A 22,565-nucleotide genomic window follows, 5' to 3' on the forward strand; every position below is an offset into this window, starting at 1 on the left:
TGACTTTGTTGTTGGAGCTCTGTATCATTTTCTCTGGCTCCAGTGAGAACCCCATTACAGCCCGAAAGCCCAGATAGGAATCAATTCCCACAGCACAGGGCGGGTGGCGTGAGAGCTGGATTGGGGTGGGGGTGGGAGTGTATGGTGCTGAGAACAATGGCTTCATTAGGAGGCCCTAATGAAAAGGAGATCTTCCAAGGCTAATGTTAATTAAGAAGTGCAAAGATATCAGGGATGATGAGAAAACCACAGGAGGAGGACCTGGGCCTCAGTCAGCCGAACGATGGAGCCAGGGCTGGCTTGTCTGCAGGATCACCCCAGAACCGCAGAGATCCCGAGAGGGCCTCTGAGTTCAGGGGGGGCACAGTCACCCTCAGGGGGTGGGACAAAGCCCAGCTCTTTCCTTTGAGGCCAAAATTCGTGCCTTCATCCAAGAAGCATGTATTGAGCATCTAATATCTGAAAGCACTCTAATCATTGGGATACATCAATGAGCAGAACAGACAGCTGTCACTGTCCCGGTGGGGTTACATTCTAGTGGGGACCTGAACTCAGTGAGGATCCGAATAACCTAGTGAGTCGTGTGGCATGTCAGAAGGTCGTAACTGCTATTAAGATAAAGAAAGAGTGGAAACTTAAGAGGGACAGGATGGTTGGGTGGGATGAGGGGTAAGTAGCTTGCAGATTAAATAAGATCATCAGGGGGAGGACCCACTGGAAGATGAGAAATGAGCAAAGATTTGGTAGAGATGAGTCATAACTTGCTGTGAAGGTCTGGGGCGGGCCTGTCCTTTTTCCATTTTTCTCCTGGCAAATGATACCTTACCCAGGCCCCGGGAAAGGAACTCAGGTCCCGATTCTTCTCCTGCAATGAGATGACTGGTCTCCTGACCAGGATGTCACAGCATCCATCTTGGCTGGAGACCTCCAAGCAGACACGGTCGTTTAAGGGGTCCCAGGCTGGGCTCTTGGGGACTCTCAGAAGACACCCCTTTCCCTCAGCACACCTGGCTTTGCCTTCATCCCCAGGCGTGGTGCTCCTTCCTGCTGTCTCTCTCCAATGAGGATATTTTCATAATGGGGTGATTCAAGCAAACACATTAAAAAAAGCCGCAGTGCACTAGAGAAGCTGCCGAATCCTTTCGTGCAATATCTCTGTTCACTGCATTAATGATCCTCTCCAGATTACCCATTTCCTAACAAACCATTAACACAGAAAGGTGGTGGGGAGGTGAAGAAGGAAGGAGGAGGCGCAGGGTTGCGGATGGGGACAGCCACTGCAGAGCTCAAGGTAACTGCAGGCAGGGCTCTGCACTCTCCCCTGCTTCCCAAGGTGGCATGGAGGCAGGGGCTGGGGGGCAGGCCTCCCTGGAAAAGGCGAGGAGGGGGTTCACCGGCCCTTCCATCATGGGGAGAATGTGCAGGCTCTGAATCTGGCCAACAGCTTGGAGGCTTTCTTCCTCTCTGCTAGGGTGACTTGGATTCTGGGGCCAGTCTCCTAAAGGGAATAAACTCATACTGAGAATCAGCTCAGTGCTTCCCATGCATGAAGTCAGGTTTTACAATTTGCTCAATATCATGTGGGTTGTGAGGAGTGGGGCTGGGATTTGAACCCAAGTCTCTCTAAATATGGGTTCCCCAGGTGGCCCAGTGGGAAAGAATCAGTCTACAATGCAGGTGCTGCGGGTTGGATCCCTGGGTTGAGCGGATCCCCTGGAGAAGGAAATGGCAACCCACTCTAGTATTCTTGCCTGGAAAATTGTATGGACAGCAGAGCCTGGCGGGCTACAGTTCATGGGTTCACAAAGGGTCGGACATGACATAGCGACTAAAAAACAACAGGCAACAACTCTCTAAATGTGCAAAGCTCCCCGTTCATCAGAGCTTCCTGCCGCTGCTGACCGTTGCTTTTGCTGCATCCCAGCCTTCTGAAAAATTGCTGGTGGCTTCCCCTGGTACCCGCGCCAGACAAGGGTCAGATCAGTGGCGTGAGAGCCACCCATCACAAGTGGACAGCTTCCTGCTTCCTGCTCTACACCCCGTTCTCCTTGCGCCAAGAATCCCCCTCCCTCCCTCAGGACTCCCTGGCAGCATGTGGCCCCGTGAAGTACTCCGTACAGACAGGGGTCCTCAGCCCAACAGGCACTGACATTTGGAGCACTGCCCTCTACCCTCCTGCCTTATTTCCGCTTCGGGTCTCACTAAGGCCATTCTTACAAGCCAGAGAATGCAGCGGCCTTCTTCCCATAGGAAAGCACAAGATCTATGGGATTTAATAAGATCATCCAAGCCTTGGCACGGTGGCAGATTTCTGGTGACACCACGTTCTTTGGGGAGGTAAATTTCCTTTCTCTTTAATCCACTGTTTCTAAAGCAGGTGACCCACTCTGTGTTATTACAAGCAGGTTATTATTACCATAAATCCTTCTGCTTCTACTTCTTCCATTTACATTAAATATAGTCTCCGTTATGGTGCCTAAATTAGCTTTCATAGGAGGAAATTCCTGTATAATTTAAAGAGAATAGAGAACCTGAGTCAGGCTGGGGGAGGGGAGGGCAAAAAAGGGAATGAAGTGAAGGCTTCTCATCCCAAATAAGGAAAAGGCTCCCTCCTCCTTAACTCAGAGCCCCGCGGAGTGTGGGCATCACTCGGTCCTTTCGTCCATCCATTTGTGTATCTGGCACACGTTGGCAGCACATCTGAAGTGCCAGGCCACAGGGATCAAAACAATGGCAATGCTGTATGATTTCAACCATGTGACATTCTGGAAAAGGCAAAACAACGGAGACAGGAAAAAGAGCACTGATTGCCAGGGGTCTGGGAGAGAGAAGGAAGGATGAATGGGTGAAGCATAGAGGATTTTTGCAGTGAAGCTGTTCCGTGTTATGCAGTCATGAGAGATGCATGTCATTACGCATTCGTCGCAAAGAGTGAGCCCTAGTGTAAACTATGGGTGTCACTCGATAATAATGTATCGATATTGGTTCATCACTTGAAACAAACGTGCAACGCTAACGCAAAACAGAAACAATAAGGGAGACTGTGGGGGAGGATAGAAGGAGTATCTGAAACGCTCTGTACTTTTCGATCAATTTTTCTGCAAACCTGAAACTGCGGTCCAGTGGCTACGATCCTGCGCTTCCACTGCAGGGGGGCACAGATTCTATTCCTGCTCTGGAAACTAAGGTCCCAGAAGTCAAGCAGCCCACCAGGCTCCTCTGTCCAGGGGATTTCCCAAGCGAGGATACTGGAGTGGGTTGCCATTTCCTCCTCCAGGGGATCTTCCTGACCTGGGGATCGCACCTGCATCTCCCGTGTCCCCTGTGTTGGCAAGCAGATTCTTTACTGCTGAGAGACCTGGGAAGCCTGAATATCCAAGAGGGTGACGTGATAGTTTGGCTTTCCAAAATTGACTTGACTGCAGGTCCCCTCGGAGAAGGCAATGGCACCCCACTCCAGTACTCTTGCCTGGAAAATCCCATGGACGGAGGAGCCTGGTAGGCTGCAGTCCATGGGGTCACTAAGAGTTGGACACGACTGAATGACTTCACTTTCAGTTTTCACTTTCACGCATTGGAGAAGGAAATGGCAACCCACTCCAGTGTTCTTGCCTGGAGAATCCCAGGGACGGGGGAGCCTGGTGGGCTGCTGTCTCTGGGGTCGCACAGAGTCGGACATGACTGAAGCGACTTAGCAGCAGCAGCAGCAGCAGGTCCCCTGGGCTCTACGAACCCTCTGACCTCTCCCTGACCTTCCCTGACCTCCCCTGACCTCCCCGACCTCCTCATTGCCTTTACTTTTTGCAGAGCATTTCTGGAAACTGGAGTGTAGGAAGCACACTTGGGGAGATGCTGCCTGGGGTGGTTGTAGGAGGAGGCGTACTTCATCTCTTCCGGCTTCAGTTTCCTCAACTATATAAAGAGAGTTGGGTTTAATCACATCAGGACTCTGCTTCTGCTCTAACCTCTTAAGCCTGAGACTGGGTGAGGTGTTCCCCCCACACCCCACCTTGCCATCCCTCCCCCATCCCAATCACTCCACAGCCAATAAGGGGCGACTGGGAGAAAACTCCAAGCCAGATTAATCAAGGTATAGGGAAGTTATAGATAGGCTAATGCTTTATGTTAATGACTGATGAGAGTGGGTAATTGGAGATGGCAGGAGGGTGCCGAGTGGGGAAGGAATTTCGGTCCTTAGAGAAAATACTGCATTCAAAGAGCTTAAGAATGATTAATGGAGGTTCTGGAATTACAAAGAGCAACCGGTAGAAACTGTTTGGAACAGGACTTGCTCAGGGGGAATAACCTTGAGGAGAGCGTGGGTCCGGGTCAGGGACATTTTGTGGACGGGACCCAAGGAAGGGGTGGGAGCTTGAGAGCTGGTGAGGGGAGATGCTGTCCAGAACAGGAGTGGGCTTTGGCCCAGAGGAAGGTGACCCCAGGGTGTTCTGGCTCTGTGCCTGGACAGGGCTGGAACCAGAGGGACTGGTGTGTGCCCAGTCGCTCAGTCGTGTCTGACACTTTGCGACTCCATGGACTGTAGCCCTCCAGGCTCTTCTGTCCATGGCATTTTCCAGGCAAGAATACTGGAATGGGTTGCCATTTCCTCCTCCAGGGGACCTTCCTAACCCAAGGGTCAAATCTGAGTCTCCTGCATCTCCTGCAATGAGAGGTGGATTCTTTACCACTGAGCCACCAAAGCTGGGGGGCTGGACCTGGGTGCACCTGTCCCCGCCTCCCTTGTGTATGATGGTTGCCCCAGGCCTGCAGCCTGCTGTAGACCTCAAAGCCTGATTCAGCAGCTGGGCACCCAGCTGTCCTAGACGAGACCCAGAGAGAAGACACGTCACCCACAGAGAGCTGCTGCTGAAAGGGCTCCGTTTTCAGACCCCTGACTCCCATGGGCATCGTTCAGGGGAAGCGGCTTAGGTTGAAAAGAAAATGGTGGTGAAGCCCTCTGTTTCCTCAAAGGAGGGAAGGCCGGGGTGTCCCATACATCCCCCTCTAACAGGAGGATCTGGGGGAGAGCTGCATCCAGACGCATCTTTGGGATGGGACTGCTTTCCTGTAGGAGACCAGAGCCCCGGTCACAGAGCCAAATGCTCAGATCACTGGCCTTGCCTCTTCCTGCCGAGACCAACATGGTTGAGATGCTGGGCACCGCCACTCGGCATTTATAATCCTGTCAGCCAGCAGATGACAGATGGAGGAGCCACGTCCACCCAGGGAGGTCCTGCCTTGAACAGATGCTGCCGATGGAGGCTGCCTTCCCCGCCTCTCCATCTCCTTCAGCGCCAGCCCCTGGGGCACCCATCACCTTCTCCACCCTCCTTGCTCTGGTCAGTGTCCTCGCTGCAGACAGCCTGGCTGGAACAGGTGAGCAGGTGCCACCTCCAACCTCCTGGGTCCCGGACTGATGGATGCTGGACTGCGTACCTCCTGTCCTCCCCCCACGTCACCCCACCCTCACTTTCAGAGCGCAGTGAAAAGTTGCGGGTTCCACGGGTCTCACGGAGCCTGGAGTTCTGAGGTCAAGTGTGCATGGAGAAGGAAAGAGGTCGAGGCCATGGGGGTGGCTGGGTTCTCAGGATACCCACATTCGTTCCAGGGAGCTCATTCTGACCTGCTCTGGTCCCAGAGAAGCCGATCCCTTATCCTTTTTGCTGGTGGACAGAGCTTTCCTTTAGAGAAACTCACACCCCTTAGGCTGGTTTCTTCCAAGCCAAGAAGCCTTTAAGGTCATCTTGCCCAGGGCTTCCCTGATGGCTCAGTGGTGAAGAATCTGCCTGCTGATGCAGGAGACACAGGTTCGATCCTTGGTCCAGGAAGATCCCACATGCTGTGGAGCAATTAAGCCCCCGGGCCATGGCTATTGAGCCTGTGCCCTAGAGCCCGGGAACCGCCACGACTGAGCCCGTTTGCCACAACTACCGAAGCCCGTGCACCCTGGAGACTGTGCTCCAGCAAGAGGAGCCATGGCAGTGAGAAGCCCGAGCTCCGCAACAGATAGCAGTCTGCGCTCTCCGAAACTAGAGAAAGCCCGCACAGCAAAGAAGGCCGAGCACAGCCCGAGATACATACATATGTAAATAAAAATTTGAGAAAAGGTCACCTCGTGCAGTTGTTTTGAGACTTCAAAAATTAATGTGTACGGACTTCCCCGGCGGTCCAGTGGTTAGGAGTCTGAGCTTCCATTCCAGGGGGCGTGGGTTTGATCTCTGGTTGGGGAACGAAGATCCCGCATGTCATGGGGCATGCCCCCCCAAAATAAATAATAAATAAAAATAAATTTTAAAAAATCGCAGAGTCTTCCACTCAAATGAAAACCCAACCCAGTAGCTGAAATAGAGGACACTAGAGCCTCCGGCTTGCTCATCCTTCCCTCTGCCTGCTCCTTCCCAAGCAGCCTGGAGGAGTCGTAATGAACTCCTGGGTGTCCTCAGAGGCCAGTTTAAAAACCAGCGATGCAGGAAGCGGGGAAAGGGGAGTTACTGTTTCCCAGGTATAGAGCTTCAGTTTTGCAAGTTAAGAGTTCTGGAGATGGATGACGATGGTGGCTGCATGACAATGTGAGTATGCTTCATACTGCTGAACCGCATGCTTAAAAGTGGTTAGGGTGGTAAATTTTATCCTGCGTGCATTTGGCCAAAGTCAAAACAAAAACGAAACCCCAATTCAGGAATGCAGATGGGAAAACTCAGGCTGACACTGCCAGGTTTATGAGCTGCTCAGTAGCCAGGCTGACCTCCTCTCTTTGGACCGTGGCCTTATTCCGGGGCTCCTTTCACTCCACTCTGCTCGGTGCAGGGCTCCTTGGATGGGCTGAAGCCCCAGAAGCAGCTCGTATAACACCAGGAGGTGGGGAGGAGAGCCCGGAGTGAGCAAGAGGGCATCGGGAGCCCAGAGATGGGAGGTGAGACCAAGGGGACTTTGAAGTTCTTTGTCTCAAGGGCCCAGGAAGCCTCACTCATTTTCGGTGGGTTGCTACATTTTCACCAGATGAGTTTTTTAATTGCGTGATTTACTTATCTCGTCTCGGATCTGCTGATGTACTCTGCAGCCTTTTAATTGCTTGAAAAGTTGAGCAGTTTTTCATGTTTTAAGGAGTGCTGAATTGTATAATTAAAACACTAACAGTGTAAATCAACAGTGCAGAAGAAAGACAGTGGAGAATTAAGCAAGCGTGTTGGCATAATAATAAAATCAAACCGGCATGAAGGGGGCCCATTACCAGGAAGATGCTGAATGCTAAATGGTACCCAGGCCTGGGAGTAGGGTGGGGCTCACAGGACCCTGCCCTGCTCCTTCTCTTTCTGGGGAAACATGGGAGTTGAAAAAAAGAGATGGCTGGATTTGAAAGTCCCTGAGGCCTTGGACTGAAGGTGGGAGGTGGCTTTGTGTGCACCTCCTGTGGGGGCTGGGGGTTGGGGCTCTGGGATGGGGGAGGGAAAGAGTGAGTGGGGAAGAGGGAAGAGGGCGTGTGCATGACTTCAGGATCTCCCCTTCTTCGGGGGGTTTGCAGTTTGCTTTCGGTGAGGACAGTGGGCAGGAGGAGCTAGAAACCTTCCTTCCCTCCCTTGCTCCCTTCTCTCCAAAGTTCACGCCCAGTGTGATTCTTTCAGACAACACGGAACATTTAGCAGGAAACAGGAAAGCCCACTCTTGGCTTCTCCTCTTCTTCCTCTGCCTGCAGGCAGGCGAAGTAGGAGGTGGGAGTGAAGGATGGAGATGAAGGCTCAGGCATCCATCCTAGCAGGGCTTGTTTGGATCTGGCTTGGAAACGCTCCAGCTCAAAATCGGTCAGTGTTTCCTGAAGGGTGGAAGGTGGAACACTAGCCCAGGGAGATGCTCTGTGAAAAAAATTTAAAAAAAGCTTTTTGGCCAGTAAGCTTGGAAAACTCTGAGCTAAACAAAAGTTGCTGAGCTAAAGAGGGTGCTGAGCCCCTCTTAGGCACTTGTCATTTTGACCACAGGGCTTCCCCGAACCCTGAACGTGCTGACGCACCTGTCTCCTTGCACCCCAGCAGGGTAAACTTTGAGGACCTGGAAGAGCATTCTTTCAAGTCCAATGGCTTCCTGGCCCATGGCAAGTGGGTTCCAGGAATGACACTTTGAGAAATATTCAAAGTGTTAGTCGCCAAGTCGTGTCTGACTCTTTGCAATCCCATGGATTACAGCCTGCCAGGCTTCTCTGTCCATGAAATTCTCCAGACAAGAATACTGGAGTGGGCACCCATTCCCTTCTCCAGGGGATCTTCTTGACCCAGCGATCAAACCCTGGTCTCCTGCATTGCAGGCAGATTCTTTACCGTCTGAGCCACCAGGGAAGCCCTGGAGAAAAGTTGGGTTCAGGTGAAAAGGGCACTTTACTTGGGTCCTGGAGCTGTGGTCACATCCCAGACCCATCACTGACTGACCAGCTGTGTGGCCTAGAGTACATCTCATCACCTCTCTGGGCCTCAGACTCCCCACTTGTCAAATGAGACAGACGATGCCGAGCTCTCAGGAGCTGGTAAGGAGAAGTCGGATGACGCTGTGGAAGCACATAGCCTGGGGACGATGGTGGGCGTTCTCTCGTGGTGATGCCCAGGCCCGTGGGGTGTGTCCACTCCCCATTTTTACACCACCAGATACAAAGGCTGTTCATGAGCCAAGTGGGTCCTGGGGGGACCCCAGGGGCTAGGAGTGTGGAGGAGAGGTGGAGTCAGGCTCTAGAAAATGAAATCAAAGAAAACTAGGAAGACAGCTGGGCTGTGCTGGGATTGGCCGGAAATGAGATGAATGCACGGTTGTGAGAAGGGCAGCTGTCTGTGAAAATACATTCACTGGCAGGACGGGTTAGGGTGAGGTGGGGAGAGCATCACAAAATTTAAAAGTGTGCCCCAGACTTTGTAACCAAGATAAATAATATTTCAATGCAATTTTCTGTTTTTTTGGAAAGAGCTAAGTGAATGAAAAAAAATCATGATGAACAAAATACCAAAATTTAAATAAAGACAGAATCTGACCTTCATCTCACTGGCCTGCACCCTAATCCCAGCCCTGAGGGCTGAACTCTTTCTGTCTCCCGAATGGCCCCCGAGGGGCTGGATCTGGGGACCAACTCTGGGCCGAGCAGGGTCAGGGCCTACCCCCACCCCTGCCTTCAGGGACCCTCACACCTCAGCAAGTGCTTCACGGACAGACGTGGACTCGGGGGTCAGGCTGGGCCTTTCCTGGGGGTCACTCTGGGCTCCCCCATGGTGGGTGCGGGCTGGGGTGATGAGCTTCCTCACTGCCTTGGGCCTGGCATTCCATGAGGTCACCAGGGAACGGGCGCCTCTGTCCCCACTCCGGCTCTGCGCGGGCCCTAGGCTGGCCAGCTCATATCCTCCCTTCTTTCCTGGCGCCTGTTCTCAGCTCATCTCCAGGAAGCCCCTCATGGCTCCCCCTAAACAGGACGCGACCTCACTCTCCTTTAGGCTCTGGGGGCGCTTAGCCCCTCTTGAGCACTTGTCAGGTACTCATCGGTCTCCCCGTCTCTAGCTTGACATCCCCAAAGGCAGACACCACATCAGCATCGTCCACTTCCCCAGGCCCCTGTCCTGTGTGTCCCTGACACGAGTGGGCATTCAAACAGAACCAACCAGGAGGACGGACCCTCCTCCATGCTGGACACGCTCCTGCCCACGTCACTGGGCAGCCTGGGGGTGCTGGCATGCCCATAACTGGAGATATTCAGGTAAAGAATCCACCTGCAATGCAGCAGACCTGGGTTCTAACCCTGGGTTGGGAAGATCCCCTGGAGAAGGGAATGGCAACCCACTCCAGTATTCCAGCCTGGAGAATTCCAGGGATTGCATAGTCCATGGCGTTGCAAAGAGTTGGACACAACTGAGTGACTTTCACTTTCACATCCCTCGTGCTGGGCGGGCTCTGATAGGCATGGGAGCCCCTGGCAGCTCTGCCATGGAGATGACAACCACAGAGAGTCTACTTTGTAGACATTGTCCTTTTTAGTCTCCACAACAGCCTTGCACGTTGATGTCAATATGCCCATTTTACAGGTGAGTAAACTGAGGCTTGGGCTTTCCAGGTAGCTCAGTGGTAAAGAATCCACCTGCTAATGCAGGAGACACAGGAGTCCTGGGTTCCCCTGAAGGGGGAAATGGCAACCCACTCCAGTATTCTTGCCTGGAGCGTCCCATGAACAGAGGAGCCTGGTGGGCTACAGTCCACAGGGTCTCAAGAGTCAGACATGACTGAGTATGCATGCATGCGGGCAACTGAGGCTTAGAGCAGTACACTTAGGACGTTTGCAAAGGTAGTCAACAGCAGGGGCGGGACTGGACTCCAGGTCGGCCTGATTCCAAGCTCACGTGCTTACCCTCTGAGCTCTTGTTGCCTCAGGATAAGTGGAGATGGGGACCACCTCACACTTGGGTGGGCACTTTTCCAGGCTGGTAGACCTCGAGTGGGGCTTCCCTGATAGCCCAGCTGGTAAAGAATCCATCTGCAATGCAAGGGACCCCGGTTAAATTCCTGGGTCGGGAAGATCCACTGGAGAAGGGAGAGGCTACCCACTCCAATATTCTTGGTCTTCCCTGGTGGCTCAGGAGGTAAAGAATCTGCCTGCAATGCAGGAAACCTGGGTTCGATTCCTGGGTTGGGAAGATCCTCTGGAGGAGGGCATAGCAACCCACTCCAGTATTCTTGCCTGGAGAATCCCATGGATAGAGGAGCCTGGCGGGCTACAGTCCTTGGGCTGCAAAGAGTAGGACACGACTGAGCAACTAAGCACAACACACACACACTCACACACACACACACACACACAGACCCCAGCGAGAGGTTTCAGAAGCTCTGATGACTGCTACACCTCTCTTTCCTCTTGGGGACACCCTTGTCTCCCCACTCCCCACCCCCAAGCCCTGGGTGGGCTCTGAGAGTTGTTCTCATTAGTGAAACCACCTCAGGGCCCATCCCAGCCTCAGCCCACTTGTATTGTAAGTCTCAGAGGCTGCAGGCTTGTTTGATATTTACAGCACTCTGTTCCTCACCTTTATGATGGATGGTTCGCGTGTTGGGATCAATATGGCCCTCGCAAGATCTACATACTCATATTATTAATAAACAATAAGTCACCCCGGTAGCCCTGCCCTGCTGGGTCTTCAGGGTGTTGTGTGCGGACAGCTAACCTTGTTATCTGTCTTGTGCAGCGGTCCTGATGGCTGCTATTGATTGCTTGGTCAGATGTGGACACAGAGCAGAGCGTGGAGCACATGGGACAGAGCCTGGAACTCACACCGTGCTCTCTGTGCTCCTGCTCTGCCTCCCGGCTGCTGGGCTGGCTCTTTACTCTTCGGGCTGGAGGAGGACCCTTCCCCTGTGGGGTCCTCTGCAGACAGCGATCACCAGGCTGGTGGTGACTTTCTTCCAGTCGTCTTTCTATCCACCTTGACCTCTCCATGCCCAGTGCCCTCACCACCCAGGACCTCATCAGAGGCCGCCTGGGTCCCGATCAGCCTCCTGACCTGCCCCTCAGTCATCCCCACCCCTCTGACCCCTGCCTCTGCTCTGAGACTTTGCTTCCTCTCTTCCTGGAATCATAGCTCTGCTCCAAAATCTCTCATTCCTTCATTCTTTTTTTCTTCCCCCCTTTTAAAAGAAATTTACTTGGCTGAGCCGGGTCTTAGTTGCCGCACGCAGGATCTTTCAGTTGTGGCAGGAAGGGTCCAGTTCCCTGACCAGGGATCGAACCCATGCCCCCTGCTTTGGGAGCATGGAGTCTTAGCCACTGGACCTCCAGGGGAGTCCCTCTCATTCTTTTCACATACCAACTCCTCTGTCTGGCTCCCAGACCCTTTTCCAAGGGAGAGATTTTGACCACCCCAGCCTCTGCCAATTTGTCCCTCCAAGAAGGTCATCTGGGTGACCCCCAGTCCACACTGTCTTGCCCCGTGACTGGCTTGGACTCTTTGTGGTGGGTTGTCCTATTTCCCTCCAGGTAAATATCTGTTTTGTCTATGACGTCATCCCTGTGGGTATTTACCTGGATAGCAGTTATTTATTTCGCTCTCTGAATCCTCCATTCCTCTAGAAAAGATTTAAAGCAGACAAAAAAAAAAAAAATTGCATAAAATACAAACGTGTTAGTTGCTCAGTCCTGTCTGACTCTTTGCGACCCTATGGAATGTAACCTGCCAGGCTTCTCTGTCCGTGGGATTCTTCAGGCAAGAAAAGTGGAGTGGGTAGCCATATCTTTCTCCAGGGATAAAATGTAAAAAGACCAATGTAAATTAAAGGTTTGGATGGAAAAAGAAAGGATGCAGAATGGTATAGAAGTAAGCTTACAGAGGCATGTCCTGAGGGAGTATACGCTGAGGTGGGTTTGGTTCTAAGTTTTCCAATAAACAGAGCGAAAGGCAAATGCATGTTCGTGGTGTCCAGAAGATGAAAAGCACTCACAGCTGTAACTGAACTGGAGGAGAAAACATCAAACAGATTCTTAGCCGAGAAAACACTGCAAATAGCCTGCTTCAGCATCAGTCGATTCCAGTGAGTCTCACCTGGGGTCAATTTTGTCCCCAGGGGGAAGGTTGGCAATGTTTGGAGACATTAAGAGTGTCATAACCGGGGGAGGGGGCCCTCCCAGGAGGCGCTAGTGGTAAAGAATCCACCTGCCAGTACAGGAGGTGCAAGAGACTCGGGTTTGATCCCGGGGAAAGGAAGATCCCCTGGAGGAGGGCATGGCAACCCACCCCAATATTCTTGCCTGGAGAATCCCAAGGACAGAGGAGCCTGGCGGGCTACAGTCCATGGGGTCGCAAAGAGTCAGACACGACTGAAGTGACTTGGCAAGCAAGCTGGGGTGGGGAAGGGTTTGCTGCAGGTATCTAGACAGTAGGAGCCGGGGGGCTGCCCTGCATCCTGCAATGTGCAGGACAGGCCCCAAACCAGCTAGCAGCGTGACCTGCAGGGTTAATACTCCCCAACTGGGAAACACCGGTCCAACCCTTTCTTCAGCCTGGAGACACAGCCCTGATTTAAAAGCAAGTCATTTTGGTCCATGTGTAACTAGGCCCCTTGGAAAAGATTCAAAAACACCCTGGCCTGAGACTGAGTCCCCTTCTCTGGGGGAAATAAATGCCTTTGGATTCCTCGAATCTGAGAAGGGAAAGCTAGATCATCGAGGCCAGTGCATCCATCGATCATCACGCTTATGCGGCCCCTGGCAGGCATCCAGTCCTTGGCCAGAATCTGCAGAGAATTCAGAAGTAGCTCAGCTCGTGTGCCCTGCCTGTAATGGGCTTCCAGCCCACCAGCAGAGACCTCCCTCCAGGGCGGCCTGGATCTTTTGTGGAATCTCGAACCTGCCCTGGAGGAATCAGGAACTCAGGGTAGAGGAGGCGACCAAGACTCTGACAGACCGGGGAAGTCTTTGCAGAGGGAGTGTATTTCCTATACTCTTTCGTGGCCTCAAGATTTAGGCTTCCTCTCTACCCAGGAATGTCTTTCTCTCTCTTCTCTGCAGAGGCCCGGTGTTCTGGGGGGTAGACTCGTAGCAGACGTGAGTCCCTTTCCTTCAGTGCAATGTGGTGGCGAGCTCTCCCCACGCATGGATGAATGGGAAGGTCCTTCACTGAGGCTGGCACGAGTTTACCAGGTCACAAGTTCTCCTTCTTTTTCTTTCTTAAAACACGGCCCTGAGATCTTTGCTGCTTCTCCCATCAGAAGGTGGGGTGCATGTCCCCCCGCCTTGTGACTGGGCTCTGTGTCTCCCTGGCACATAGAATATGGTAGAACGATGCTCCCCCAGTTTCTGGACTCAGGTCTTGAGAAACAGACAGCTCCAAGTGAAAACTACGATGAGGTTATCACTTCACCCCGGTTGGAAGGGCCACCGTCAAAATGATGAGCGAGTACGAACAGTAACTGCTCCTATATTGTTGGTGGGAAATGCAAATTGGTACAGCCACTGTGGAAGACAGTATGGAGGTTCCTTGAAAAGCTAAAAACAGAACTACCATCTATATGATCCAGCAGCCCCACTCCTGGACATATATCTGGAGAAAACCATAATTTGAAAAGACACATGCACCCCAGTGCTCACTGCAGCACCGTTTACAGTAGCCAAGACAGGGAAGCAACCTAAATGTCCTTCAGGAGAGAAATGGATAAATGTATTGCCTATATGCAATGGCAGATTACTCAGCCGTAAAAAAGAATGAAATACTGCTGTTTACAGCCACATGGGTGGGCTTGGAGGTTATCACATTAAGTGAAGTGAGTCAGACAAAAACAAATATCATATAATATTACTTATATTATATGTGATATATATATGATTATGTATGATATTATATATCATATATAATATAATATATATATTATATATGATTATATGTGGAATAATCATTCACATGAACTTATTTACAAAACAGAAACAGGTTCACAGACTTCAAAAACAAACATGGTTACCAAAGGGGGAAGGGGAGGAGGGATAAATAAGGACTTTGGGATTAGCAGAGCCACACTACTACACGTAAAATAGATGATCCTCAAGGACCTGCTGTAGAGTACAGAGAACTCCACTCGAGATGCTATAATATCCTATATGGGAAAAGGATCTGCAAAGTAATGGATATATGTGTATATATTGAAAAAGCAAGAGAGTTCCAGAAAAACATCTATTTCTGCTTTATTGACTATGCCAAAGCCTTTGACTGTGTGGATCACAATAAACTGTGGAAAATTCTTCAAGAGATGGGAATACCAGACAGCCTGACCTGCCTCTTGAGAAACCTATATGCAGGTCAGGAAGCAACAGTTAGAACTGGACATGGAACAACAGACTGGTTCCAAATAGGAAAAGGAGTACGTCAAGCCTGTATATTATCACCCTGCTTATTTAACTTATATGCAGAGTACATCATGAGAAACGGTGGGCTGGAAGAAGCACAAGCTGGTATCAAGATTGCCAGGAGAAACATCAATAACCTCAGATATACAGATGACACCACCCTTATGGCAGAAAGTGAAGAGGAACTAAAAAGCCTCTTGATGAAAGTGAAAGAGGAGAGTGAAAAAGTTGGCTTAAAGCTCAACATTCAGAAAACTAAGATCATGGCATCAGGTCCCATCATTTCATGGGAAATAGATGGGGAAACAGTGGAAACAGTGTCAGACTTAATCTTTTTGGGCTCCAAAATCACTGCAGATGGTGACTGCAGCCATGAAATTAAAAGATGCTCACTTCTTGGAAGGAAAGTTATGACCAACCTAGTTAGCATATTCAAAAGCAGAGATATTACTTTGCCAACAAAGGTCCGTCTAGTCAAGGCTATGGTTTTTCCAGTGGTCATGTATGAATGTGAGAGTTGGACTGTGAAGAAAGCTGAGCGCCGAAGAATTGATGCTTTTGAACTGTGGTGTTGGAGAAGACTCTTGAGAGTCCTTTGGACTGCAAGGAGATCCAACCAGTCCATCCTAAAGGAGATCAGTCTTGGGTGTTCATTGGAAGGACTGATGCTGAAGCTGAAACTCCAGTACTTTGGCCACCTCACACAAGGAGTTGACTCATTGGAAAAGACCCTGATTCTGGGAGGGATTGGGGGCAGGAGGAGAAGGGGACAACAGAGGATGAGGTGGCTGGATGGCATCACTGAGTCGATGGACGTGAGTTTGGGTAAACTCTGGGAGTTGGTGATGGACAGGGAGGCCTGGTGTGCTTCGATTCATGGGGTCGCAAAGAGTCGGACACGACTGAGCGACTGAACTGAACTGAACTGAGAACTGAATCACCTTGTTGTACACCTGAAACTAATACCACATTGTAAATCGACTGTGGTGGTGTTGTTCAGTCGCTAAGTTGTGTCCGACCCTTTGTGACCATATGGACTGCAGCATGCCAGGCTTCCCTGTCCTTCACCATTTCCAGAGTTTGCTCAAACTCATGTCCGTTGAGTTGGTGATGCCATCCAACCGTCTCATCCTCTGTTGCCCCTTCCTCAAAAAGGATTAAAAAAAAAAGAATGAAATGGGCAGCTCCAACTTCCTGTGCCTCGGGACAGTCCCTCGGGACAGTCCGTCTCAGACTCCAGCTGCTGTGTTGTGAGGGTGTGATCAGCCACACGGAGTGGCTGGTGTGATGTTATGGCCCACAGTCTAGGCTGCAGCCCAGGATGCAGACAGTAGCTAATACTCTAAATGTGTGAGATTTCAGACAATTCCAGCCCCTTGCTGCTGAGTCAGCCCTGTCTTTGAGCCACATGGAGCAGAAATGAGCTGTCTTCCCAAGCCCCGCCCCAACTGCCGAATGAATGATTGCTGTTGTTTCAAGCCTCTGCGTTTAGGGTGGCTCATTACAAAGCAATAGATAACGGAAACAGCATCCTTCCTATTTCCTGTATCTAGCCATTCAACAAGCGTTTTTCAGCACCTGTCATGAGTCAGCCACAACTCCGGATGCTATGGATACAGCACAGAAGAAAATGAACAAGAATTCTCACCCTCGTGGGGCTTATGTTCCAATGAGGGAGACAGACAAGCAAGAAAAATAGAATCAACTGTATGGCATGGTGGTGGAGAAAAACAGAGAAGGCTTTGAAATCGGGCTGGGGGTACGGTTTTATACATAGGGGTAGGGGGGAAGGCCTCGCTGAGCAGGTGGCGTTGTTTAAAGCCTTGAAGGACATGGGGGAGCTGGCCCGGCGAAAGAGCTTTCTAGGCAGAGGAAGTGCAAAGGCCCCGGAGAGGGGGAAGGAATATCCAGGGTGGGTGGTGGAGTAAGTGGCAGGATATGAGGTCCGGGTGGTAATGGGCTGGGTGGTATAGGACACTAACCCTCATGGGTGGTTTTAATTAATTAATTAATAATTTATTATTGAATAATTTTAATCAATTACTTTTAATTAATCTATTTTATTGATATATTTATTTTTAATTGAAAGGTAATTGCTTTACAATATTGTGTTGCCGTCTGCCATACACCGACATGAATCAGTCACAGGTATACATACATCCCAGAGAAGGCAATGACACCCCACTCCAGTACTCTTGCCTGGAAAATCCCATGGATGGAGGAGCCTGGTAGGCTGCAGTCCATGGGGTGCTAAGAGTCGGACCCAACTGAGCGACTTCACTTTCAGTTTTCACTTTCATGCATTGGAGAAGGAAATGGCACCCCACTCCAATGTTCTTGCCTGGAGGATCCCAGGGACGGAGGAGCCTGGTGGGCTGCCGTGTATGGGGTTGCGCAGAGTCGGACACAACTGAAGCGACTTAGCAGCAGCAGCACCCACACGTCCCCTCCCTCGTGAGCCTCCTTCCCACCTCCCACCCCATCCCACTCCTCTAGGTTGTCCCAGAGCCCCACTTTGAGTTCTCTGAGTCATACAGCAAATTCTCTCATGGGAGGTTTTTTTTTTTTTTTTCTGGCTGCACTGGGTCTTAGTTGCAGCTCTTTGGATTTTTAGTTGCGGCATGCAAACTCTCAGTTACGACACGTGGGATCTAGTTCCCTGACCAGGGATTGAACCCAGAGCCTCCGCACTGGGAGCGTAGAGTCTTGACCAACAGACCACCAAGGGAGTCCAGTAGAGGCAGTTTTGAGCAGAGGCGTAACACATTTTAACAGGATCACCATAAGTCTGGGAGTTCAAACATGGATTTGGGGAGCCTACTTAGGAGGCCATTGCAACAATTAAGGTGAATCAGCTCATGCCTTATCGGGGGCCTGGGGTGGATCATTCCAAATTCTGCATTTTACATTATTTCTTAGAGTTTTCCTGGGAGATGAAGCCCAGTTGCCTTCTTCAGTAGCTGGTTAGCAACAGTCCTTCGTGGCTGCCTTCCCCTCCCTGGATCACGTCTCCGTTCCCCGGCCTGGGGTCCCTGGTACTTTGCAAACCCTCTTGAGGCCTGCTGCTCGGGGGAACAGACCAGCTCTCAAGAAGCAGAATTTGGGGAGATGGAGAGGTAAAGTGTTCCCTAGCCCAGAAAACGGCCCGAGGTAGGACTCCACAGTGCACAGAGGTGACCCCCGGGAGCTGAGACTCTAGAGACTCTAGAACTTGACCCACCAGCAAAGGAGACAAGGGGCCTTCAAAAGCTGGTCCAGGGCTTCCCAGGTGGCTCAGTGGTAAAGAATCCACCTGCTGATGCAGAAGACTCAGGTTTGATTCCTGGGTTGGGAAGATCCCTCGAGGAGGGTGTGGCAACCCACTTCAGTATTCTTGCCTGGAGAATCCGTGGACTGAGGACCCTGGGGCTGCGAAAGAGTTGGACACAACTTAGCAACAAAGCAGCCGCCACCAGCTGGTCCGGTTTTGGAGCGCTGCTGAGCCACACTTTTTTGGTGGCCTCCGATGCGGGCTCCACGGCTTTGACTTCGGCAAGGTCTCTTTCATTCTTGGAAGGGGACAGGGTCCTGGGTGATGCTGGCTGTTCCAGCAGGGCACTCAGCCTGCAGCTGGTTCCGCCGGGAGGCGCAGAAAGCTCTCTGCTCACAGGGATGCTTTTCCCAGGCAGGTTGACACTTTGCTAACGGGTTGTCGGGTGTGAACGCAGTCTTGCCTAGAGCTGAGAGCATCTGCTCCCTTTGGGGCGGCTTTCCCTGAGGCTGGCTGGACAGGGCAAGACAGCAACGGCCTCCAAGTGCTGGCTGGTTCCTGGGTCCTGGAGCCCAGGTCCCCTGATTTCCACCCAGAGCCTCTTCAGCTCTGAGCCTTCATTTCTTCCGCTTTGACCCCGGTCTCTCTCATCTCCCTGTGTCTGCTCACTGCGTCCTGAGGGCTGCAGCCTCTGCCTGGCCAGGCCTGGGGAGCCCAGAGCCTCTTGGGGACCGGCCTGCTTGATGTCTCCCTCCCATCCCCGCCCTGTCTCCCCACTGAAGGCAGATTTCAGAGGCAGCACTGGGATTTGCTGTAAATGAGTGACTCCTGCTTGCAACCAGATTTATTCAACAACTGGTAATTCTGAGCGCCTGCTGTGTGCCAGGCAGGGAGATTCCACAGGGAACCTACAGTCGAGAGAGGAAGTAAGAGCATCTAGAATGAGCCCCAGGATAGGGGTGCCTCTCGTGGAAGCGGAATAACTCTTCCAAGGGCCTCCTCTGGGTTACGTGGCCCCTAACATCCAACTGTCCCACAATGCTGTGCGTGCATGCTGTGCTCGGTCGCAAGTCGTGTCTGACTCTTTGCGACCCTATGGATTGTAGCCCGCCAGGCTTCTCTGTCCATGGGATTTTCCAGGCAAGGATACTGTAGTCGGTTGCCATTTCCTTCTCCAGGGGATCCTCCCGACCCAGGAATTGAACCTGTGTCTCCTGCATTGGTAGGCAGATTCTTTACCACTGAGCTACCTGGGAAGCCCCTGAAAGATGCTCAGGGATGCTCAAAGATGCTGAAAGATACTCAGTCTCTGGATCCACTCTCCATCTTTCTCCATCTGCTCTGAGCCCGGGAGACATCTGCATGGATTGCATCGGCTCACTTGACTCAGGCCGCTGGACAGGTGTTGTGGAAGGCCAGGGCTGCAAGGGGGAGAGAGAGTAGAGGGGTGGCCCCCCGCCCCTCCTGGTCGCAGGTGGGTCCTCTCTCCAAGACTCCACCGCTGTCCACAGGTCGTCTCCCCCAGCGGGGTGACAGGCTGCACACACCTGTGTGTGTGTGCAGCTGCAGGACTGTCCCTGCCCTTGTGGTTTCTATAACCTTGTCCCCATCTGGGCAAAACGTCCCTTCCGTCTTCACGGACAGATGCTCTGTGCAGTCTCCGTGGGCTGAGAAAGGCCCCACCCTTGGTTGAACGTTCCACTGTCATCACCTTGAAATTCTTCATTCTTTTTGAACAACGGGCTCTCACTTTCCTCTCACGCCTTGTCCGCAAATGGACGCTTCTGGCCTCTCCATTCCGCTCTCCCGGTCAGCCAGGTCCACTCTACATCAAGCAAACAGAGTGGGAAGGGAGTTCAATAACTCGCCTGAGGCCACATGGCTACTAAGTGGCCAAACTGTGATTTGAACCCAGGACCTCTGCCTCCAAAGCCCACGCTCTTTCCAGCTCCAGGAGCCCAGAAGACTTGCCTGCCGTGGAAATCTGTGGTATTTTGCATATACACTGATTGTTCCTCCTTTGATGGGAAAGTCAGGAGGCTTCCCAGGGTCTCTATCTCTCTGCTCATAATTCGGGCTGTTTTTCTGATTGTCGTGGCCCAGCCGGGTTCAAAGCCGCCCAGCTGAGCTGAATCTCTAATGAAGCTGCCCTGACCTCCCGGTGATGTGGAGACCAGCTGCTCCGTTCTCTGAGCTGGGTGCACTCCCAGCCCCTGCCCACCCTCTTCTCCTCCCAGCACAGAGACCCTCACTCCCGGGCTGAGGCCGGGAGCTCCGGCCCTGACATGACAGATGAGCAGCGGAAACTTGGAAGGGGCTGAATGCTCTCGCCGGCTGCCTCTAATTTTATTTCGAAGGGATGAAGGAGAAATGGGAGCGCTAGTAGACAGAAGACATTTCCCCTGATGGAGACGAGCAGCGAGTCAAGATAAATGGAGGCTTCTTTCGGGTCCTCGTCAGACCACCAAACTCTGTTTTCTTGGCAGGTGAATCCCTGCCTGGGGGACCTGGGGCAAGTTGCAGAGGCAGGACCCTCAGTTCTGCTGCTAATCAGATACCCCTCGGATGCTGGGGTCTGGAAGGGAGAATTTCACGTTCTGTCTTTGGTTCCGGCCATTTCAGCCAGCCTCGGTGCCTTTGGAGCCCACCTGGACCCTGGAGGTAAAGAGAAGGGACATTGAGTCTGGAATCCGACAAGGCAAGTTTATTTGTTCATCCATTTCTTGCAGCTCTGATGCTGAGTCTAATAAGACGGGTCCTGCTTGAAAACTTGAACACGGATTCTACCACCTCCCAGCTGGGTGAACTTGAGCCAGTCCCCAGCCTCTCAGAGCTTCTCGGGGTAGCAGGGAAAGTCAATCCAGTCCTCAGCATAGATGTGAGCCTCAGAGTTTGTACGATAAAGTGCCTCGCCCCAGATCTGGCTCCAAATATAAAAGACTCCAAATGTATAAGAACTGCAATAGTTCTTTGGGCCAGGGACATGGCTCAGGGAGGGGAAAGGTGTCCCAAGTTTGCAGTCGGTTTATAAATATGCAGAGACTGGGGGTGGGGGAGGGGGGAAGCCAGAGATGCCTGGTGCCTGTCTCTCAGCCGCCTCCTCGTCTTCCAGCTGCCCGTTTGCAGCTCCAGGGGGGACCTGCTCTCCTTCCTCCCCCCGTTATTTAAAGTCAGAGGGGTGTATAAATCAACCAAAATAATTCGCGAGAATCATTAGGCAGCATCTTTTACCGGCAGCATTAAATTAAAAACAGTGCAAAACTGCGGCTTTTTAAAACACATCAGCTCGGCTTCCTCCCTCCTGCCTGCTGTAATCGAAGGCTGCTGGGATCTAATGAAATGAAATTAGCATCTCCAGTCCCCCTCTGGCAAGTAGGGTACGTGAAAATGTGGTGTCTTTACAATGGGGAGCTGAAGGCAGAAGACAGAAGCACAAGGCGGGGTCCCCCCTCTCCCAGCCCCTCTTTCTGCGCTGCCCACCTGCCTGCGCTTCCTTCCAGAGTCCCTGCATGGCTGGGGACGCAGTGGACCGGTTGTTGTTGAGTTGCTTCGATTGTGTCCAACTCTTGTGATCCCTTGGACTGTAGCCCACCAGGCTCCTCTGTCCATGGGATTCTCCAGGCAGGAATACTGGAGTGGGTTGCCATGTCCTTCTCCAGGGGATCTTCCCAACGCATTGGTAGGTGGATTCTTTACCACTGAGTCACCAGGGAAGCCAGAGGGGCCTGCAAGGAGCAAAGTGTTCTGTTTGTTCATTTTCGTTTTCAGGATCAGCTTGGAGGTATTCCCTTGGGCTAGCCCCATCAAGGGTCTCATGACAAAGGCACAGCAAGACTGTCTCCATCCTAACCCATCACTCACTGCACCACCCTGCCACCTGGGTGTCACATCCCTGAAGGCTCAGTGAGCTGGGCATGCAACCCAGAAACTCGGAGGGGACAGTGTCCTCTTTCCCTAAAGGCTGGATAGGTGCCTCCACCCCTCGGTATCACTTGGCTGCTTCAGGGTCTCTTTTGGGGGCTTCTTGGCCAGGGTGCTGTAGCATCTGGGTGGGGAGACTGTTCTGGGCACCGCGGGATGCTTGGCTCCCGCCCACTCAGTGCAAGAAGGGAAAACGCTGGGCTTCCCTGGGTGGCTCAGTGGTAAAGAATTCTCCTGCCAACGCAGGAGACCCTGGTTTTATTCCTGGTCCAGAAAGATCCCACGTGCCGTGGAGCGACTAAGTCTGTGCCCCACAACTACTGAGCCTGTGCTCTAGAGCCCGGGAGCCACGACTACTGAGCTCAAGAGCTGCAGCTACAGAAGCCCGAGCTCTAGAGGCTGTGCTCTGCAAGAGAAGCCACCGCGATGAGAAGCCCGAGCACCACAATAGAGGAAAGCCTGCGGGCAGCAAGGAAGACCCAGCACAGCCAAAATAAATAATGCATAAAATTATATTTAAAAAAGAAGGGAAAATGCCTCCTGGGTTTCAAG

This window comes from Bos indicus x Bos taurus, chromosome 19 (genome assembly GCF_003369695.1).
Source record: "Bos indicus x Bos taurus breed Angus x Brahman F1 hybrid chromosome 19, Bos_hybrid_MaternalHap_v2.0, whole genome shotgun sequence".
Taxonomy (NCBI): domain Eukaryota; kingdom Metazoa; phylum Chordata; class Mammalia; order Artiodactyla; family Bovidae; genus Bos; species Bos indicus x Bos taurus.